The sequence below is a fragment of the Ovis aries genome, chromosome 19 (assembly GCF_016772045.2).
Source record: "Ovis aries strain OAR_USU_Benz2616 breed Rambouillet chromosome 19, ARS-UI_Ramb_v3.0, whole genome shotgun sequence".
In the NCBI taxonomy this organism is placed as follows: domain Eukaryota; kingdom Metazoa; phylum Chordata; class Mammalia; order Artiodactyla; family Bovidae; genus Ovis; species Ovis aries.
The window spans coordinates 54,498,611-54,520,097 of record NC_056072.1 but is presented as its reverse complement, the minus strand read 5'-3'; the positions used below and the strand labels follow the sequence as shown (position 1 = coordinate 54,520,097).

General features: G+C 57.7%; 1 protein-coding gene across 9 annotated transcripts in view; it reads left to right on the top strand.

Annotated features, from left to right (window-relative positions):
* Positions 1 to 21,487, top strand: part of ATP2B2 (ATPase plasma membrane Ca2+ transporting 2) — a 375,986-nt gene that overhangs the window by 185,799 nt on the left and 168,700 nt on the right. The window contains exon 1 of one of the 9 annotated variants that reach the window (XM_015102465.4): positions 14,877 to 15,137. The exons of the other annotated variants lie outside the window; for them this stretch is intronic. The gene's annotated coding sequence lies outside the window, so the exon portion shown is untranslated. Of the gene's footprint in view, positions 1 to 14,876; positions 15,138 to 21,487 lie in introns of those variants that run through there. 9 annotated transcript variants of the gene reach the window in all.

Genomic DNA, 21,487 nt, shown 5'->3' with positions numbered 1-21,487 from the left:
GGCTGAGGATAGGCAGCCCGAGCCCTCTCCTCCCTTCCAGGATTCCTCAGACTCTGGTTCTGATCTGGCTCTGCCCCATGGCAGTGGCTTTAGCTTGAGTCTGAGAACAGGGTTCACCTCTCGGGGCGGATGTGAGGATGAGCCGCAGGACGGGACACCTCCCCCTTTGCTCCTCTGCCCCAGGTCAGGGTGCCATGGCAGGAGCAGGTCGGCGGGGGCGGGGGCGGGGGGTGGCCTGAAGGACTGGGGTGCAGCCAGAACTGAGGAGTAACATAAAGCGGCCGTTGTGGAGCAGGGGCTGAGCCAACGTCTGTTGAATGAAGGAGTGACTACAGAGTGCCTGGCCCCGTGCCGCTTCCAGAGCAAACACAGAATGATAGTCACTCTCTTGTCCTTCCTGGAAAACCCTCGTTTGTAACTATACACACTCGCGGGGAAAGGTGGCTAGGTTCCTCAAACCTAGGTGTGAATACGCTTATTGCATGTGTTCCCCCTTTGACATGAGAGGGTGAGAGAGCTCAGGGGTGGGTAGTGGCTGTAGGGACGGAACTGAGGGGTCTTCTCCCATCACGTGAGCTTCCTGTATCTGGGCCTCAGCGTCCCCTCTGTAGAGAGGGCCCCTGGACTCGAGTCCCACCTGTGATCCCCAGCCCCATCCTACTTTGTCCTCTAGTTAGCCGTGTCCTCCTAACCTCTCAGGGACCCGGTGTCCGGGACCAGCACCTGGCCATCATTATCTGTTTACTCAGTGGCCACTTGACTGCAGACAGTGAGGGACACACTCGGCTAACTAAGGAGGCCCCCAAAGGCAAGCAATGTTTGGGGGCTGAGGACCCACGTCATGTGCCAAGCTCAGCAGAGCGCTGGGGAACTCAGGCTCTAGGGTCTGGCTTGAATCCCAGCGAGCTGTGTGGCCTCGGGCAACTGCTTAACCTTTCTGTGCTTCCGTTTCCTCCTCTGCGAAATTGGCGTGATAGAGTAACGTCCCTCACCAGGTTGTCGTAAAGGCTTTAGGTGAGTTTGCTGAATGCTCATCAAAGCCCAGCCTGGCCCATATGATGGTGATGAAGGTCGGGGAGGAGGAACTCCCCGGCCCCGTTCGCTCACAGTGAGGTCCCAGCTCCCTGGCTCTGTCCAAAGGCGGAAGGTCTGACAGCGCCTGTCGGGACGGCAGGGTTGGGGCAGCACAGAGGTGCCGAGAGAGGAGCCAGGCCTCCCTCAGAGGCGCAAGCCGCGTCCAGAGGTGGCTATAAATATGAGAGGCGAGGGGCTTTCTAACTAGGCCAGGAATGTGTGCTAATCATTGAGGTCACCCCGGCCGCAGAAGCTCGCTTCTGGAAAAAGGTGTTTCCAGGAGTGAGTTGTTCCTGAGAGTGGAGCCAAGGAGGGGGAGGGCAACAAGTGTGTCCCAGCGAGGGGCTTGCTGGCACCCGGCTTTTGTCATGCAGCAGGGCCGACCCCAGGAACACCTCTCCTCCCCGTTGTGATCCCAGAAAAACCCTCCTGTAACTCAGATCAGATCAACTGCCTCAAACCCACCCGCTGGCCGAGGCCACAGCTGCGGTTCACCAAGGGCAGGCCCAGGCCGCTTTCTGGGGAGTGGGCACTTATTTTATTGTGTTTGGGGAAAAACACAAGTGGCCAAGCCATGATCTCATGGCTGGGAATGCCTAAGGTTGTAACGAGAAGGCTGTGTGTGTGTGTGTGTGTGTGTGTGTGTGTCAACTGTGTTGACTCTTTGTGACCCCGTGGACTGTAGCCCGCCAGCCTCCTCTGTCCTGGGGTTCCCCAGGCAAGAATAGTGGAGCTGGTTGCCATTCCTTTCTCCAGGCGATCTTCCTGACCCAGGGATCAAACCCAGGTCTTCTGCATTGCAGGCACATGCTTTCCCATCTTACCCACCAGGGAAGCCCAAGAAGTTGCATACTTCTAAAAAAGGGAGTTGATTTAAAGAAGAATGTGAAGTGTGTGTTAAAACCCATGGAGCTGGCAAGCATCATTCCTGACATGTGCAGGCTTCTGGTCTTCAGACAGACTGCTAACCTCCCCCACAGCCCAGCCCTGCCCTCCCCAAACATCCCAGGCACTTGCACCGGGCCCCACCTCCAGTCTCACTGTACCCACTGCCTGGAATGCCTCTGCCACCCACTTTTCCTGGCGAGGCCCAGGAGAAATGAGGTCTTCCCTGGGACCTCCCCCAGGCTGCTGTGAGCCCTTGTCCGTCCACAGCCATTCCCTGCCTGTGTGAGAGTCACCGAGGCTGGACCATGGCTCCCCCAGCGATGGGGAAAGCGGTCTCTAAGGGGTTTCTGTCCTGCCTGCTCTGCCCAGCTGACTGCCTGGAGCCGACCCAGGAGGGAGACACAGGTCACATCCGGCAGCCCTCAGGGCCTGGTGCCAGACCGTGTCCCCATCAGGTGGGGACCCCTAACTGTCCTTCTCCCGCTGGGTGGCGGCTAGGGCATGCAGTCAGTGAGTTCCCTCCATGTAAGGGCACATGCCTGCCACATCGTCACCACTCCACAAACACTGCCCTGATTATTAGCATCCTCAGCACAACTGACATCACCAGGGGCCAAGGGATATTCAGTAAGGGAGTCCACGGAGGTACAGGGTAGAAGGGAAGGAAACGGGAACAGGGCATCTTTGCACTTTGGATGGGGGCTTCCCAGGTGGCATTCGTGGTAAAGAACCCACCTGCCGATGCAGGCAGATGTAAGAGATGTGGGTTCAATCCTCTGGAGGAGGGCATGGCAACCCACACCAGTATTCTTGCCTTGGAGAATCCTACGGACAGAGAAGCCTGGTGGGCTTCAGTCCATATGTCCGTACAGAGTCAGACCCAACTGAAGTGACTTAGCACGCATGCACTTAGGATCAGGAGAAAGTTCTCAGCCCCTACTGACTCCACCCTTCTCGTTTTGAACACGGGCAAACTGAGACCCTGGAACCGGGGCCCAATCTCCTGCTGTTCCACCGCCATCTCCCTCCCCGGCTGAGGAAGGCAGTGACTGCAGCCGGGCAGGCTCACCTGCCCAGCGAGACAACGCAGGCCTCCCAAGCTGCCCAGCAAGACCCAGGGAGGAATTCCAGGGTCTGCAGCAGCATGATTTTCACTTCACTGGGCAGTGAATCAAAAGCCTCGGTCTTTGAAGACTCCTCCGATAGGTAGGAGCAGATGTGACCTTTGTCATTTGTTATTTTTAGCCGAGCAGGCAGGGAATGATAAAAACCTGTACAGGAGCTGACTGACTATAAATAATCTGCCTGTGACGTGTTTTTTGTTTTTCATTTTTTCCTTAACACATCTAAAAATTGTAGATCTCAACAAGCATTGCCCTTCAAAGCAAAATCACAGTGTTAGCATGGCGCTTTACAACCAGGGCTGGTCTTGCCCCAGCTATGGCTGGGGATCTCAGTGAAAGTCCCCAGGGCAAACACTTCTCTCCTCCCCATCCTGCAGATGAGGGGACAAGAATGAGCCAGGCCAGGGGAGCCGTGGGCATGTGCCTGACCTGTGACGAGAGCCTGATTTGTATCGCCACCCTCGGCAAGGGGTCTCCGAGAGGCCGAGTAGTTTGTCCACGGTCACAGGGGGAAAGGGTCTGGGCCAGAACCACGTCGGGGCCGCCTGGCTCCAGGCAGTATTCACTGGCTGCTAGTGGGCCTCACGGGGCTGGAGGAAGAAGTGGTCGTACAGGGATCAGAGGAGTGGGTGCCAGGTGTCATGGAATGAAAATTCTGAGCGAGAAGGTGGTGGCTGGGGTGCTGGAGGCTGAGAAGAAGGCTGTGAAGGTTCAGAAAAGGTGGCGAGGAAGAGACAAGGTAACTAGCCGCCAGCCGTGTAGGGCTGGACCTCATCAGGCTCCCCTCACCTGACACTGAGGTCCTTTGGGGCAGAGCGGCCATCCTCGGCCAGCCTTGCGGCAGAGAGTGAGAGACCCAAGAGCAGGTTGCCAGCACTGGGGTGCATGAGGGCGGCCAGGTGGCGGGCGAGGAGCAGGTGGGAGGGAACCAGGGCAGAAGGGGGTCCCAAGACCCCGAAGGAACGCGCTAAAGGCAAGCAGTGTGGCGTCCTGGCCTGGGCCTAGGGGTGACCTGGGGAACATTCTAGATCGGCTCGCAGGGAGGCAGGTGCCCTGCTGTGCAGTGCTTGCTGGTGTCTGTGGGGCAGAGGCAGATTGCAGACCCCCAGCGTGCAGTGGCCATACACACGCTCGGTCCATGAGCCAGTCCCAGTGATCCCAGAGCACCCCGGGCAAGACTGCTCCGTGCCAACCCGCAGGGTGGGATACGTATGCCCCGCTTGCTTCAGGGAAAGAGAGGGGGCCTTGTGCACCCTTTTAAGCTACTGTTAACTGTGGATGGGTGCTGTAGTTTACACGCAGTGTCTCAGTGAATTCTCAGCACAATCCTCTGAGCTTGACATTATCTCTATCTGATGAAGAAACTGGGGCTCAGAGAGGCGAAGTGACTTGCCCAAGGTCATACAGCCGGGGAGTTATGGTGCCTGGGTTTGAACCCAGGGGTGCGTGAATTCAGAGCCCATACCCCAGCCGGAAACCGCTCGGTCTCCAGCCCCTGGGGTAGTTCTGGGAGCTGAGTGGGGGTTGGATTTTCAGGCAGGAGGTTATGGGGTTCCTGTGTGGGGCTGGCAGCTAAGAGTCCTAACCAAGGCCCAGAGGAGATGGTTGCTACCCTTGGGGTAGTGTCCTGGGACAGGACCACCCCTTGGGGGAGGTTGGAGACAGCCCCACATGGGTGGGGCCCTAAGTAACCCTCACTAGGGCAGAGGAACCACTCAGCACCCAAGACTCCGCAGACCCTCCTTCCTGGCTTGCTTCCTCTCCATCTGCCCCGGGAGGCTGTCATCATGCCAGCGGGCATGTGGTGTGTGCTCAGTTCGCGCTGAAGAAGTAAGCCAGCGATACATTCCGGTTCCCTCATTTTGTTTGAAATCAATCACCAGACTTTCTGTGGTCTAAAATTGGTATCACCTTGCAGGAAAGAGACGGAGAAGCAAGCCAGGCTTTGCTGAGCACCTACTATGTGCCACAAGCATACATGTTAGTCATTCGTGCTTCCCGACACTCTCACAATTGCAAGAATTGGTATTCCCATTTCACAGGTGTAGAAACTGAGGTTCCCGAGAAGGCAATGGCACCCCACTCCAGTACTCTTGCCTGGAAAATCCCATGGACGGAGGAGCCTGGTGGGCTGCAGTCCACGGGGTCGTGAAGAGTCGGACACGACTGAGCGACTTCACTTTGACTTATCACTTTCATGCATTGGAGAAGGAAATGGCAACCCACTCCAGTGTTCTTGCCTGGAGAATCCCAGGGACGGGGGAGGCTGGTGGGCTGCCGTCTATGGGGTCGCAAGAGTCAGACACGACTGAAGCGACTTAGCAGCAGCAGCAGCAGAAACTGAGGTTCAGATTGGTCAAATGACTAACTCAAAGCTACCCACCAGTAAGTGGAAGTGCTGGGGTTCAATCCCATGTCTTTGGCCCCCAAGCCTCTGATGCATTCTTCTCTGCTGTGCTGTGACTACCCTCTCCCCAACCCCCACCAAGAAAGAAACAGCATCCCTCGTCCAAGAAGTTGCTTACAGTTTGTCAAGACTGGTCTGTTTTCTTCTTGTATTTTTCTTCATGGCGAACTGGCCCCTGGAGTTAGCAGGGCAGGAGGCCGGGGGAGAGGAGGGCGGGCTCAGGAGATTGGAATACCCCCTGGCCCACAGCAGTTAGTCCCACCTCGGCCAGCTCCTGGTCCAGGGCTCACTGTACCTCCCAAGGAAGCCTGTCAGTGGCCCTGGAGTGAGATGTTGGCCCAGCCTTGAGAGCAGTCCCGTCCACAGAGGCCCAGGGTGCAGGGTGTCTGGAGGGCGGCCTGGCCCCTATGCAGGTGCTCTCAGACCCCTATCTGATGAAGGCAGGTGTGGATCAGGCAGCCCTACGAGAGGACAGGAGAGATTTCTTGCAGGGTTAGCGGCTGCCCCGGAGCCAGCACAGACTCAGCTGCAGGTGTCCAAGGCGCCGGCTGCCTGCCTAGGCCTGCAGCTCCCCTCCCTGAAAAATGGAAGGTTAGGCTCACCGAGGGGCGGGGCAGCACTTCCCAGCCCCGACAGGCCGCGATTCCACACGAACCAGCTCCACAGGCAGGTCCCAGAGAGAACTCCCTCTGGGAGAAAGCGGGACGTCCCTGTGTGGACGGCTTGGGAGGCCATCAGTCCACCTCCCTTTTCATCCCCCCTCTGACTCCACACAGCTCACTTCCACCCTGCTCCCTTGGGCCACTTGCTGGACACGCCTAGCTCTGCCCAAGCATTCCCCAGGCCTCTAGCAGGGTAGGAAGACATCTGAGTTCAAATCCCAACACCAGTTACTGAACAACCTTGGCCAAGGTCCCTGACCTCTCTGTGCCTCAGTTTTTATCATCTGTGAAATGGGGATAATAGTCAGAACTACCTTAAAGAGTGAGACTTAAATGAGCCCAAACATGAACATTTCTTAGAACAAACATACTCAGCGTTTAGTAATCATTGTTTGGCCAATGCCACCTCATTGTTACGATGTATGGCTCATAGTAATACTGTCTCTTCTGCCCAGCAGGGCACCCATCAGAGCCCCAGCAGTAGCACTGGACTGAAAGCGCTGAGCCCGTAGCGCCCGTCTCCGTCGCCCATGACTCCAGGGGTGGGGGCCCCCACTTCACCTCTCCTGGCCTGTTTCTCCTCCTGTTGGGTGGCTGCCCTCCCCTCCCAGCATGTGTGGGAGTCTGCACGTGTCTGTCGGATGTTTTTCCTCCCGGTTGATGCTAGAGTGTCCCTAGCCCTGGGTCTGCCCTGGTCCCGGTTTGTTGAATGAACACGTTCCCTGGGGAAGGTGGGTGATGTGCGGTGTGGCTGTCCCAGGACACTGTGCAATTCTCTCAGGTGGCAGGCCCTTGCCGTGGGCCTGATGTTCCTCATCCCATTCAATTAATTCTTCAAACCTAAGGTCCCTCCTATTCCCAGCTTCTAAGATGGGAAGGGGCTCATCTGCTTCAGTCCCCCTTTGCATCCAAAGGCAACAAGGAAATGCCAGAATACTGGAGTGGGTAGCCTTTCCCTTCTCCAGGGGATGTTCCCAACCCAGGAATCAAACCCAGGTGTGTCTCATTGCAGGCGGATTCTTTACCAGCTGAGCCACAAGGGAAGTCCCTTTCCAAGGTCCCTCCTATTCCCAGCATTCTATAACTGCTCCACAAGCCCTACCCCCACCCCAAGCCCCTTGCCTACTCTCCCCTGCTAGTCATCCGGCTGCCTTAAACCCTTTCCAGCCTCAGGGCCTTTGCACATGCCATTCCCCTTGCCAAACACCACTTTTTACCTAGTGAACTCCTGCTCAGTCGCCACCCCCTCAGGGAGACCTTCTTCAGCTCCTCCCTCACTCCTACCAGAGACATGCCTGCCTCAGGCGCTCATAGCTCCGCTCCTTCACCGCAGACCCCTTTACGCAAGCAGGTCAGTTTGTGTGGGCCTTTCATTTCACAGCTGTCTCTAAACCCTCCTGAGAGTGGATACCACGGGCTTTTCTGTTCACCGCTGTATCCTCAGCACCTAGCAAGGAGCCTGACAAGTAGGGGGCATCAGCGGATCTTTGTTGAACAAATGAGCAGTCAGAGAGGCAGGAAGCAGATAGTGCTTGTGTGCCTGTCTTACAGATAAGGAGCCTGAGGCCAGAGAGACGGGGAGGGTGGGATTTGCCCAAAGTCACACAGCCTATCAGGGTGGAGCAGGATTAGGGCTAGTCCATTGGGCTCAAGTGCCCAAACTTAATGTACCCACCCCTACTTCCTTACCCCCTTTGGATGCAAAGGGGGGCTGAAGCAGATGAGCCCCTTCCCGTCTTAGAAGAAGGGGGCTTGAGTGACAGGTCAAGAGGGGGGGCTTCCGTTCTGCTGAAAGCCCTGGCAGCTTGGAAAGCTCCTAAGGGTGAACCCCCAAGCCCACCACCCTTCCACAAACCTTCCAGAAGAGATCTGAGTTCTGACTCTGGCTCCAGCTGTTTAGTCCTGGACTAAACACCCCTCCCCATTCTCCAGGTCTTAGTGTCCTCATCAGTAAAACCAGAGCGATCCTCTCTACATAGCAGGTTAGCTGTGGGTACCTAGATTGTGCGTTGGCACAAAGGAGAACACTCAGCACACAGCCCACGTGGCGCCTGCAGCCATAACTTTCACTGTGACGAGCCACAGGCCACGTTCACGGCCGAACTTCTCACTGGTCACAATCCCAGCTGTGCGTCCAGTTTCCCTGCCCCTCAGCAGGCAGGCTTCTCAGCTTGGAGCATCTCAGTTGTCACCCCTCTGACCTTGTCCTTTTTCCCTGCTGGGTCCCTGCAGCCTCCTGGGTGGGAGGACGTCCATAGAGGTCGCAGACAGTGATCAGTTCGAATGCTCGATCCTGTTCCACACAGTTGTGGCCCCTTAAGCGGGCTACTCACCCTCTCTGGGCTTCTTCTCCTCTAAACTGAGGACTGAGAACACTAAATTCTGGGGTGGTGACGAGGAGTGAAATGGTAGCTCTTGTGTTAAGCGCCTGGCACAGAGCAGAGGCTCAGAAAGTAACAGGTGTTCCTCCCTCTTCTCCTGACATTCCTGGATTCACCATCCCCACTCTCTCTGTTTTTCTCCTTTCTCCTCCTCTTCTTCCTCCAAGGAGTCAGTCTTCCAGTAGAAATGAAAAAAAAAAAAAATATATATATATATATATATACACATATACACACAAATGTTAAATAGGGACCCCAGCACAGTACCTCACATTCAGTGAAGGCTGAATACATATTTGATGACTGAATAATCCAAAGAACTGAATTACTAATGGTGAAATGTCAGGCTGTGGATATCTAGGAGAGAGCATTTAGGGACAGGGCCTCTTCCCTGGGGGCATAACTCGCCTTGAGTCCAGCCCTGGGCTGAGGCATCCCGAGCCTATTGACATATCTCTGGACAGGGTATCCAAGGGAAATTGGGGGTCTTCTTTTCCCCTTCCCAAGGTGGGCAGGCAGAGGGAATCCCATTCATTGACCCATTCAGGACATAGCAATCTTTAAATCAGGACCTCCAAGCAAGCCCAAAGACTATTTCCAGAGCCATAGAGAGATACAAATACCAGTTTAAAACCACCAGGGGAATTTCATTTTCACTCAACAAACCTGTATTCATCAGTTCAATCAATATTTATTAAGGCTGTGTGCCCAGTGCTCAGGATACAATAGGCAAATGAGACTTGTTCCCTATCCCCAAGGAACCTGCCCCGCCCCCCGATGAACAAGACAGATATACATTAAAAAGATTAATTACAGTGACTCTGTTGGTGGGGTAGTGGGGGAGGCAGAGATGATGGAGAAGAAATCAGGGAAGGCTTCCTGGAAGAGGAATTGCTGGAACTGAGTTTGAAGGATGAGTAAAAGTTCCCCTGGCAGATCAGACAGCGCACGCAGAGACACAGAGGCATGGAAATGCAGGGCTGTGTATCAGAAGCAAGAAGGGCTTGATGTACAGAAGATAAGGGGAGGGGTCTGGGACAGTCATCCAGGCCTCATAAGCCATGCTAAGGAATTTGGGGTTTATGCTGAAGGCACAGAGAAGCCAAAGAGGGGTTTAGAGGAATTGAGGGAGGGCCTTAGGGTACAGGGGGTGGGTAAGCCAGAGGAGGATAGCAGGGGGAGGCCAAGGTGAGGAGGCAGGATGGGCAGATGGGAGTGGGCAGTGGATAAATATTTGTGCATTAACAAGGTTACCTTAACCTGAAGGATGAACATGAATGAGACCGTGGTTTCCCAAGCCCGAAAAGGCTGCCTCCCCCAGGGAGTCTTCCCAGAGTAGCTTTTGACTCACCAGGCTCTGTCCTATCAGATGGGAAAGTTCCCACTCCCTAATTAGCCCCTATTCCTGGCCTCATGGTGGGTGGGGAGGCAGTCAGCCATGGCCGCATACCTGCCCCGCCCTGCTGGAGGGTTAGGGTAGGTCCTCTGAGGTGTTCAGATCTGTGGGAAATTCAGGTCCCGCGTGGCTTCCTGGGTCAGGTTTACGCTCACCTCCCACAGACCCTGGGCTCAGCATGGGGCCTCACGCAGCCCTGTTTTGGGGCCAAGTTCCCCCACTCACTCTGTGACCTGGCACGTCATTTCACCTCTCTGAACCTCAGTTTCCTCATCTGTAAAATGGGGGTGGGGGGATAAAAATAGGATCTACCTCCCAGAAAGGGCTTCCTAGGTGGCACTAGTGGCAAAGAACCTGCTTGCCAAAGCAGAAGACGTTAAGAGACGTGGGTTCGATCCCTGGGTCAGGAAGATCCCCTACAGGAGGGCATGGCAATCCACTCCAGTATTCTTGCCTGGAGAATCCCTGGTGGGCTATGGTGCACAGAGTTACAAAGAGTTGGACACGACTGAGATTTGGTTAGCACTCAGGATTTGGCAGATCTCACAACACGTGAGACACAGTAGGACGTCAGTCTGAATGGCAGCTGGAGGAGCTGGGGGTCAGGCCTGCACCCTCCTTACTGAGGGAGCAAGACCCAGGGGGAGGCCGGGAAGCAGGGACCCGGGTTTGCCACTCAGCATGGCTAACTGGGCTTTCAGAGTCCTGGAGACTGGCCCTGCCCAGGCCCCACCAGTGGCATCTGAGGACCATCATACGCCAGTGGGATGAAGGGCTACAAGAGGCCCGCTCCCCCAACCTTCCCTGGTTGGGAAAAGAAGCTCACCCCTGCGTTTTTTCTATGAGTAACAGCTGCCATTCTCTCTAGCTTGCAGGCCTGCCAAATAGGTGTTACTGTCTCCATTGTGCAGATGAGAAAACGGGGACCCAGGGAGACTGAGTCACTTGCCCAGAGTCACACAGCTGGTAAATGAAGGAGCTGGGATCTGAGCTCAGCTTTGTCTGACCACAAAGCCTCAGCCCAGGACCAGGTTTGTCTCAAGGGACTTTTGGACCTTGGTGGGAGTGGATGGAGGACCCCAGTGTAGTCGAGGGAAGAGTTAGGGCCACAAGGCCTCCTAACATTCTGTGGCCCCTTAAAGACCGGGGGCCTTGGAGAGTCTGAGTCAGGGGCCTCAGAGCTGGGTGGCTTGAGGCAAGGACAGATCAATGGGCCTGAATCTCAAGTGGCATGGATCTGGGTTCGAATCTCAGTTCTGGCCCTCCCTGGCCCTGTAACTCCTAAGCGAGTCATTCGAAATCTCCAGTCCTCAGTTTTCTCCTGTAAAATGGGAAGAAGCCCAAACTCTCCATGAGTGATTAGTGGAAGTCAGACAAGGCAGGCACGGCAGGGGCCTTTGGAAATAGCTTCTCATCCCCCGAGGGGCCCAGCCAGCAGCTCCTTGTGATGGCAGCTGCCCCAGGACCCCTGCCGAGGCTTCAGGAGACCCTGAGCTGGGCAAGGCCAGGGCAAGTATAGTTCTCATTTCTGCTTCCCCTCAAGGGGGGAAAGCCACAGAGAGCCTGTTACCTTCCAGAAGGGACACAGCGGGCCTCAGACTGCATCCCACTCTGCCTCCCTCAGACCTATCTGGACCTACTTTGTCAGTCTCCCCTGTGAAAAGTGCCCCATCGGCCTGGGCCAGGCTCCCACCCTCATCCCTGGGTGGACGGACCCTCTCCACTTCCCCTGTCTTTTCGGCCCTGGGATCTGCCCCCAGGGAGAAAACTGGCCACCTAAACACCAGTTGAAATCCCACTGGAACCACTCTCCCCTGAACCCTACCTGGTTCCTCAGATCTTCCCCCAACCCTGACCTCAAGCCGTGTCCCACACAAGCCAGATCACGTTGGAGGCAGAAGCACGGGCGATCCTCCTGGCTGGCCCCTGCCTCTCTCTCCCACTTCCCTGTAGGTGACCCTGACCCGTCATCTCCAACCTTTCCAGAGTTGCAACACTAGAGCCATTGTTTGTCTGATTTCACAATGCCTCTGCCTGTCCAGTACCTCCTACCCCCAACATATCCTGGAAGGACAGGCCAGATGCCCCAGGTGTGTCTGCTGTGGGAGGGGGAGGCAAAGGGGGCCAGGGATTAATGTCTGGGGCCAGATTTCACCCTTAGGAATGACCTTGGTGAGCCCCAGACACCTTTTTTCTTGAGGCTTCAGTTTGCTCAGCTATAAAACGGGAGAGCTGGATAAGCGTCTTTCTCGTTGCGGTATTAGATAACGTAAAACCACACAACAGCAGATTCACTCGAGCCTTTATTGTGGCACCTACCGTGCGCTGGGAGCTGGAACTTGGAGACAGAGCTGATGTGGTCACAAGCCTGGGAGGGAGACAGATGTGAAATGTGGTCAGAGCTGGGCCAGAGTTATGGACCAATTCTGTTGCTGGAATCAGAATTGATTCCAGGGGAGGGGTAAGGCAGGGGCATTTGAGCTGGACTTTGAAGGATGAGTAGGAGTTTGTGGGCCTAACATAAGGAAAGCTTCCAAACTCTGCCATTTAACACTTGGACTGCCTCAAAAGTTAGGGAGTATCCTGTACTTGGGGCATGGAGGCAGAGGCTGAAGTACACAGGCCTGAAATGCCAAAGAGATGGGAGCTTAGCCAGATGCCATGCGTAGGCTTACATCCTGAGAACCAAACCCATGAGCTCCCAAGAATTTGGTGTCCCTTAGTGAAGGCCCAGCCCAGCCCTCACAGGGGCCAGGGAGCAGGCAGGACTTAGGACAGCCAAGCGGACGACTATGGGCCCTCAGGTGGCCTGTGTCTCTGCCTTCCTGTGCAGGGAGCCTTGGGCTTGTAGTCCTCAGGCTTGGAGCACGGGTTCCGTCTGCCCCCTTCCCAACTGAGGGACCTTGCCCTGGCCACGGCAACGGCACGGGGCCAGCGAGATTGCCCATCTGTAATATGGGTGCTCTCTCCAGCATACTTGTGGGAAGCAAGCGATTCACTGTTTTGCAGGTGGCCTCTGCGAACTAAAACGCACTGGACACGGGAGGGATTATTCTTTCTGGATGGTGGCTTGTAAGCGGCCCCTCGCGGGGCTGTTTGCTTTGTAATCACAGGGAGAGAGCTGTGTGTGCCCCCAGTCATCTCAAAGTCATAAAGGTGGGATTCCTGGCCCAGACACTGTTGTTCCCACCAGATGGGAGCTGAAGTGGGCCTCTCCCCTCTGCCGTTCTGTGCGCGCCCTCACCCCAGCGCCTCCAACACTTGTACTTGGCCCCGTGTTGGGGGGCAGAGGCTTTCCCCCGCCCCGGGCCCTGGAGAAGGGGGTACTCCTGGTATGGCCCCTCCTGAAGTAGAGTATGTCTTAGGAGTCTGAGTGGAGGGGGACCAGTGAGTACCCCCATCGTCACCCCCTGAGAAGGGGCCGAGGTGGGAGGTCCCAACCTCCCTGAGAGGCGTCCAGGGCTGCTCCTTTGGAACACAGCCCGGTGCCCCCTCCGCCGGCCCCAGGGGAGCCCAGGCCACCCCGAGCGTAGCACCCTCAGCTTCTCACCAGCCTCCCTGCATCTCACTTGGCCTGGCCCAGCGGCAGAAGGGGACCCTGGCGGGGCTGGGGCGATGAAGGGCAAAGGGGTGTCTGCGTGGCCACTGGTGCTCCCGGCTCTTTGCCTCTCGCGGCCCCTCTGCCCGGGCCGGGTTCTGATTTTGGTGCAGTGCAGACTTTCAGCTTAACGAGACAAATTGATATTCTGTGCCAGCCCAGGGATGGAGCGGCAGCTCGGGACGCTCGGGCGGGCAGCTCAGAAGTGGGCTGGGAGTGGGGGCAGGGGAAGGAGGCAGCTGGAGTCTGGAGCGGCCTCCCAGGGCACCCCCAGCCCTCACCCTGCCCCTATAGCACCCCTTCCACGCAGACAGGTACCCCGAGACACTGTCCTAAAGGTCCTTCCGCCTTCAGTGCCCTCCTGCCAAGCAGGAGGAGGGGGCAGGCCAGTGGAGGGGGAGGCTCCGGAATCTAAGAGAGGCCCCTGCATGCACTGTGACCTCCTACCCTTGCTCCCAGGGCTGGCCTCCTCACCCATCAGGAGGTAAATGGGCAGCAGGTCTGCAGAGAAGAGGTGAGAAGAAGCCGGCAACTGGCTGGGGGAATCTCATTCCTGCAGACTTCTTCTTGGGGGTCTCTGGGGTCCTCTGGACACCATCAGCCCCTCAGCTCATCACAGAGATGTCCCTGCAAATTCTGGGGAGGTGCAAGGCATATGCAGCCCTTTGCCAGGGGGCACTTGTGAGTGGAGAAATGGCCCCTGGAGAGAGTCCTCTGCAGACCTGCAGCCCCCAGATAGGTGGGGGTGCGCCCAGCCCGGCAGTGGGGCTACGGGGGTCCAGAGGCTGTGGGGGTCCAGGGGCTGTGTTCCCATGGCAGCAGGGAGCCTGCTGCCGGCTTGGTCCCATTGGTCCTACAACCAGTTGTGTTTAGTCTGTCTTAAGTCCACCTGCTCCCCATGTGACCTTTGCCCCCCCCCAGGTCTGGAGGTGTCCTGCTCAAAAACAGGGGACACCAGAGCCCTTGCCTAGCTGAATGGGTCCCTAGGAAAGTAAGGGAAAGTAGGGCAGTATAGGCAAAATCCTCCCCTCTCAGTGCCCCCCACCCCCACCCCGCAAGTCCACCGCTCACCCGAAGGACCCCCTCCCTCCAGCGCAGCCCCGAGCCTACCCCCACCATGCCCTTGACATCCCCTCCTGCTTGGGGTAGCGGGCATATTCCTGGGACTCCGCCAGCTTCGGTTCCTCATGACCCCACGGGGAGGAATTAAAACCGCAGACAACACCGTGGCGGTGGCGGTGGTGGTTCGGTCCGCGCACCGCCGCCCCCGCCCCCCGACTCCCCCAGCCGCCCATCAGAACGCGCCCTCCCCGCGCCCCTCCCTCGTCCGCCGGTGCCCCCTCCCCCAGCCTGGGCGGCAGTGCAGCGACAGGGGCGGCCTCCACCTCCCCCGAGATCTTGCATTTCGCCGGCTAGATGCTCTCCTAGAAGCCGGCGCCGGCGCCTTCCCACCCCCCCGCCCCCCCACCTGCTCGGGAGGATGGTACAGTCTGCGGAGGGACCCGGGCACGCCGGCTGGGCTCAGCCGCGGGACCAGCTGCCGCACCACGAGTCCGGGGCTGCCCGCCTGGAAACCGTGCCGGATTTGTGGCGATTTTCGTAGCCAAGTAAGTACCGGCATCCCCCAGCATGAGAAATAAAAAATAAAAAGCGCCCCATTTCGCTCTCCCCTTCCTCCCTCATCCATTTTATTTTGTTTCATTTCATTTCTTTCTTTTTTTTTTTTTTTTCAGTGCTGATGGTGGTGGCGGTGGCAGCGTTGGGGGGGGGGAGGGGGGTGGGTAAGAGCCTGGCTTGTTTATCTGACAGCAGCTCGGGCTGCACGAGGAGCCGGCCCGCTGAGGGAGACACTAGTGTGAGGGTCCATGTGTTGTGGGGGAGGGCTGGGGCGTCAGGAACATGGGCAGGGGGGCCTCGGACAGGCGGATGCCCGGGATCTCAGGCAGATTCTGGCCGCCTCTGGGCAGCAAATGCATCTAATGGATGTTATGCAAGGGCCGGCCGGCAGGCAGTGGGGGGCAAGGTTCTTTTCCTTCTGAGCTTCGTCCCAGGGAGACGCAGAGGACCGGAGGGTACCCCCTGCCCGCCGCGGCCAGAGTCCCGGGAAGGAGGCAGAGGGAGGCCCCCGTGGAGGGTCCCCTCAGTGGGGTGGGCTGCTGCGGAGTGTTGGGGAGCACCGCCGCCCCCCCCACCCCCGACCCCGGGTCAGGCCAGCCGGGCGTGTGGTGGCAGGGGCAGGTCCCCCGGGTCCCTGAGATGGCCTGATGAGGAGCAGAAGTAGGATGGCCAGCCGTTTTGCAGCAGTCATGCTGGGTGGTGGAGTTGGCACTTTCGCCCCAAAGCCCCAGTCAGCCTCGGTGGCCTCTGGCTGAGCCCTAGGCGTTGGGCAGGGGGGCTCCTCCCTGCCCCCAGGCAGGGTCAAGGTTGGGAAATCCAGCAGGGGGCCTCTGCATGCCCCAAGGATGAGCTGCCGTCGGCAGCCACCCGTTCTAGCCCAGCAGAGCTGTCCTCTGCTCACCCAGGTCGTGTGGGGAGGGGTCGGCCCAGCCTGGCCTGACCTTCGGAAGGGTAAGTGAGCAGGCAGGCTCGACCAGCAGAGGGTCTAGGTTCGACACTGAAGCTCCTTTGCCCGGCATGGAGCGGGCTCCTCTGCTTGCCTGCATTGCTCTCCAGGTCGCTGGGAGGAGGCAGAACTGACGTTTGGGGCATCTCCAGGAGCGGCAGGCGCCATCCGGAGGAGAAATTCTCCTTTGACGTGTGTGGGAGGAGGGGGCTTGGAGCGCAAGCCCCAGGGCCCTCTGCCTGTTAACTTCGCTGGAAGAGCAGAGGCAGGGAGGGGGCTGTGTCTCTGGGGGAACCCTGCTGGTGAGGGGGGTGGTGTCCAGGAAAGAGGCGAGTGGCCCATATTATTCAGCCACCTCCATACTCCCCCCTAGTCCCATTCTCATCAGGGCACACATACATCCACAGATCTGCACAGATGCACGTATGCAAATATAGTACCCAGAGAAGTGCATCGTATGTGTTCAAATTATCCACACACATATGGCATGCCGGGGCCCCCAGATACACCCCAGCACATGTGAGTGCAGTTCACAGCCCTGAATACCACCTGCTCACCTGCAGAATGCAGCATACACACGACTGCAGCATGCATGTGCTTGCACGCGCATGCACACACACACTCACACCTGTGAGGCAGCATGCCCTCACATGCACGCAAGTAGCGCCAACACAGAAACGCTGTAGGCTGCCCACGGGTGAGTCGGCCCGCACGCCGCGAGGCCCCATAGCAGCCGTGACTGTGGCTTGTGCCCCGGTGAGGGCTGGCGCCGGTGAGAGTGACAGACACACACATGTGGCGTCCTGAGTGCCATCTGCATGCCTGTCCACGCGTTGGCAGGTGCAGGGCCTGCTGGAATGTACCCACAGGTGAATGTGTGTTGCACGGGCACTAAGATGGCCCAGGCAGAGATACAGCGCACACTCGCCCCTCAACAGGCAGGCATCCTTCGTGGGAGTGCAGGTACCTCCCTGGGCACTGGGGAGGGGATCGCGCCTCAGGGGACTGCCTGTGGGGACAGAGGGACTCCAGCTCCCACACAGGCCTGAGGGGAGGGCCAGCCCACATTCCCAGGAAGCCGTGCCTGTGCTCAGCAAGGCCTCTTGGCTTCTCGGCGCTCTGCAGAAGTGCCTGGAATTGGAAAGGAAACAGGAGGAGGCAGGGGTGGCCTCTGCCCATGGCCCAGACCACCAGGAGCCCAGACTAGCCCCACCACCCCCTTCTCTGGGCACCCAAAAACCAGCACGCTGGTGTGGGGTCTTTGAGAGCTGGGGTGTGGGACGCCTCCAGCAGCCTCCAAAGTCCTCTTCAAACCGAAAGTCAGAAAAGCTGCCCGTGGTTGGTCCCCTCCCTCTGTTTTCCCACTGACGGCCCCCCCTCTCTGACCCCCAACCCCTGTCTCTCTCCACCCAGGACAGGTGCAGGTCAAGGGCACCGGGGCAGATGATAGTAAGCCTGCTGGCCTTCACTGAGCTGAGGACTCCATGGCTGGCACCTCAGTGAGGCCTCCCATAGCCTTCTTATCCTCACATCCCAGATGAAGAAGCTGCACAGAGAAGTGAAGGCACTCACGCAAGGTCACACAGCCAGAACGTGGCAGAAATGGGGGGTAGGCTAGGCCACCAGGATCCCTGCCTGCTCCCTGAGACCCCTCCTTCTCTCCCCTCCTGTGCAAGGCCAGCTCTAATTTGGGCTGCCAGCCTCTTGAGCACCAGCCAGCCAAGATCTTAGGGTCTGGGGGTGAGGCTCCAAGAAAGGGTCCAGAGGGTCTCCTGTGGGTGAAGGCAGAACCCTCCCCAGGCAGGCGTGGCCCTGTCCTGGGCGGCTGGATACCTCTGCCATCCCGCGACCCCATGGAATTGACACCTACGCCCAGCCAGGGGATGGGACTTGTCCAAGGTCATACTGTGCTCAGTGGAGAGTGGGGAGTCTTGCCAGCCCCACTCTGGTCCCAGGCACCCAGCAGCAGAGGCCTGTTTGGGCCACTGGTTTCCCCCAGATGTTTGAGTCTAAGATAAAAGGCTGCCCACGCCAGGCCCAGGCTCCACCCCGGGCAGCACTGTGACCTTGGGCAAGTCTCTCTGTCTCGGCATCTCAGTGTCTTCACGTGTGGCCTGGGCAGACCTGTCCCTGCCCAGCCTGGCCCGCAGCTGGCCGGGGCCCTGCACTCCTGTAGAGGGCTGAGCACAGAGCCATGCCTGGAGTCAGTGCCGGGAGCTGGGGCAGCAGAGCACCTTGCTGCTGTGATCGGCCAAGGTCAGGAGCAGAGACAAGGATGGGAACCCAAAGAATTACCTGTGGGGGCACATCTTTGGATCCCCCAGTACGTCAGGAGGTCCTGGGGACTGACTTCATCGGAGCCCCTGCGTTCTCATCTCTATGGCTCTGAGCCCCCGGGGGGAGCCGAGGGGCGTGAGAATGAGCTTTTGGAGCTCACAGACTCTTGGAGCTGGGGGTGCCTGCCATGGGCGGCTCCCCAGCCACCACCGCCTCTTGGGAAACCGAGGGTGCCTGGCAAGTTGGCGGCAGAAGGAGACTGAACCTTGGCTCTCCCCCCTCCAGCCCTCCGTCCACCCCCAGCCCCTGACTTCCATGTGCACAGTTAAATCAGGCCTTTCCGGGAGCTGGGCAAGCTTCAGGTCCTGTGTGGCTGGGAGGAGGGCTCCAAGGAGACTGCCTGGGCCTTGGCCCTGAGCCCTGGGGATGCCTCACCCCAGCCGTGTCCTGACAGTGGTGACGAGGCTCCTCTCTGTAACTCGACTCTGCCCTTCTCTAGAACAGGGATAGTTTTAAAGTAGGCCTGCTTAACTCAGGGCTTCCCGGGTGGCTCAGAGGTAGAGAACCCGCCTGCCAGTGCAGGACACGTGGGTTCAATCCCTGGGTTGGAAAGATCCCCTGGAGGAGGAAATGGCAACCCACTCCAGTATTCCTGCCTGGAGAATCCCGTGGACAGAGGAGCCTGCCGGTCTGCAGTCCATGGGGTGGCAAAGAGTTGGACACGACTGAGCACACACAGTTTATTCAGATTAATATTAAGGAGCAGCTGGTGTGTAGTAGGTACACGGTCAAGGCTGGGGCTGTGGAGGAGCCTGGGCTACAGAATGTGGCTCCTCTCAGCCTCCTTAGTTCCCAAAGGGCTGCGGTGGAGGTGTCTGGGGTGCAGGATCTGGGCGCCACATGTGCACACACGATGTAGGGGGTGGACAAGCGCCTCCCCAGCCCTGCCTGGAGCACACGGTGCAGACTGGAAGGCCAGGGCAGCTCAGGCCTGGAATCTCAACCCCACCCCCCACCAGCCCATCCTGCTCTCTCCACAGTCTGAATATTGAACCTGCAGTAATTCCTCCCTCCCTTCCTGTAGGAGCCTGAAACAAAATATTTAGGGAGAATGTTCTCCTGTGGGGAGACACTGGGTGTCTGGCTTTACCCCTCATTGAGAGGCTTCCCTGGTGGCTCAGAGGGTAACGCATCTGCCTGTAATGCAGGAAGACCTAGGTTCAATCCCTGGGTGGGGAAGATCCCCTGGAGAAGGAAATGGTAACCCCCTCCAGTTATTCTTGCCTGGAACACCCCATGGATGGAGAAGCCTGTTAGGCTACAGTCCATGGAGTCAGAAAGGGTCGGACACGACTGAGCGACTTCACTTTGTCACTTTTTGAGAGCTGAAAGTAGATGGAGGTGGTGTGTCCTGGCGTTCCAGGTGACCGCCATTGCGGTTCACCCATCTGTGGAGGGGATGACAATGGTACCCGCGTCCCAGGCTGTGGTAAAGCGCGTGTGAAAGAGTGCTGGGCTCAGGATGTGGCTTGTATTCATGGCTTAGTGAATGGAAACTGTGGAGATTGAGAACCAGAAGGTGTGAGCTTGAAACCTACCTCCGCTGCTTTCGAGTGCCCTTGTGTCAGCCCTGCCGCCTCTTGGAGCCCGGGTTTTGGATGTGTAAAGTGGGACTGTGTTTTCCAGTCCGTCCACTTCATAGGACTGCAGGGTAACAGCAGGTAAAAAATAATAATAATGTGATTGCCAGGTGACATGTTGAGGGCTTCACCCTGCCCTCCAGCCCTCGGAAGCATCGCGCACAACTCAGGAAGCCTCTGCAGGGTTCCATGCAGGGCGAGATGGCGGGGCCAGACGTGGTCAGGGGAAGGGACACCAGGACTGGGGTCCCTGAGGCTACAGAGGCCCTGGGTGTGGGGGAGACGACCTTGGTCTGAGGATTGAGTGACCGGGTTTCCAGGACCACCTCTGGCACGGATAGGTGACCTTGGGCAAGTTGTGATGGCACCCTGGTCCCATGCTCCCCCCTGGAAGGCGGGGACCATGATCCTGCCTGCTTCGTGTCCTCAGTGGGAGCAGATTCTCCTGCCAGCCGGCCCTCGGGGTGAAGAGGCTGAGCCAGGGCGAGCCGGAGGTGTGACCAACCGCAGCAGTTACAACTGCTATGTGTGTTTGCTGTGGCCACCGTTGCAAATGACCACAAACTGTTTGATGGCTTAAAACAATAAAAGTTATTTTCTCACAGTTCTGGAGGGTGGAAGTCTGAAATCAAGGTGCTGGCAGGGCCAGTTCCTCCCAGAGGCCCTGAGGGAGGTGATATAAGGCGTTCCTTGGCTTGCAGCCGCATTGCTCCCTCTCAGATCCGTATCCATCTCACCCTGTGTCCTCTCCCCTTTTACCTCCTCTTTATAGTCATTGAATGCAGAGCCCACCCTAAATCCAAGATGACTGAGATTTACAAAGACCCCCTTTTGAAATAAGGGCAGCTTCTGAGGTGCCGAGTAGGCTTGAATTTGGGCAGACACGATGCAGCCCGTTGCAGTCATGAATGGAGTCAGCGCTGTACCTGCAGGTGTGGGGCCCTCAGATACAGAGGGCCTCCTGGAAGGGCCTTGCGCATCCCGGACCTCTGTGTTTACCGGGGGTCTTGGGATGACTATATTTGTTGAGCGTTTACTGCCGTGTGTGTGTTAGTCGCTCAGTTGTGTCCAACTCTTTGCGACCCCGTGGACTGTAGTCTGCCAGGCTCCTCTGTCCATGAGATTCTCCAGGCAAGAATACTGCAGTGGGTTGCCATTTCCTTCTCCAGGGAAATCTTCCCCACCCAGGAATCAAACCCAGGTATCAAACCCAGGTCTGCATTGCAAGCAGATGCTTTACCGTCTGAGCTACTAGGAAGCCCCTTTACTGCCAATGAATCCAACTCACATTGCTGCATTTCCTCACTGTTACCCATTTTACAGACAAAGGGACTGAGGCCTGGGGAGTTCAGAAGTGCCCAAGTCACCCAGCAAATCAGGGGCAGAGCTGAGAATGTACCTAGGTCTCCAGTGAGCTTTCTTCTTCCTCCCTTGGTACAGCTGCTGAATGGAGGCTCCACATAGCCAGGAACCCACA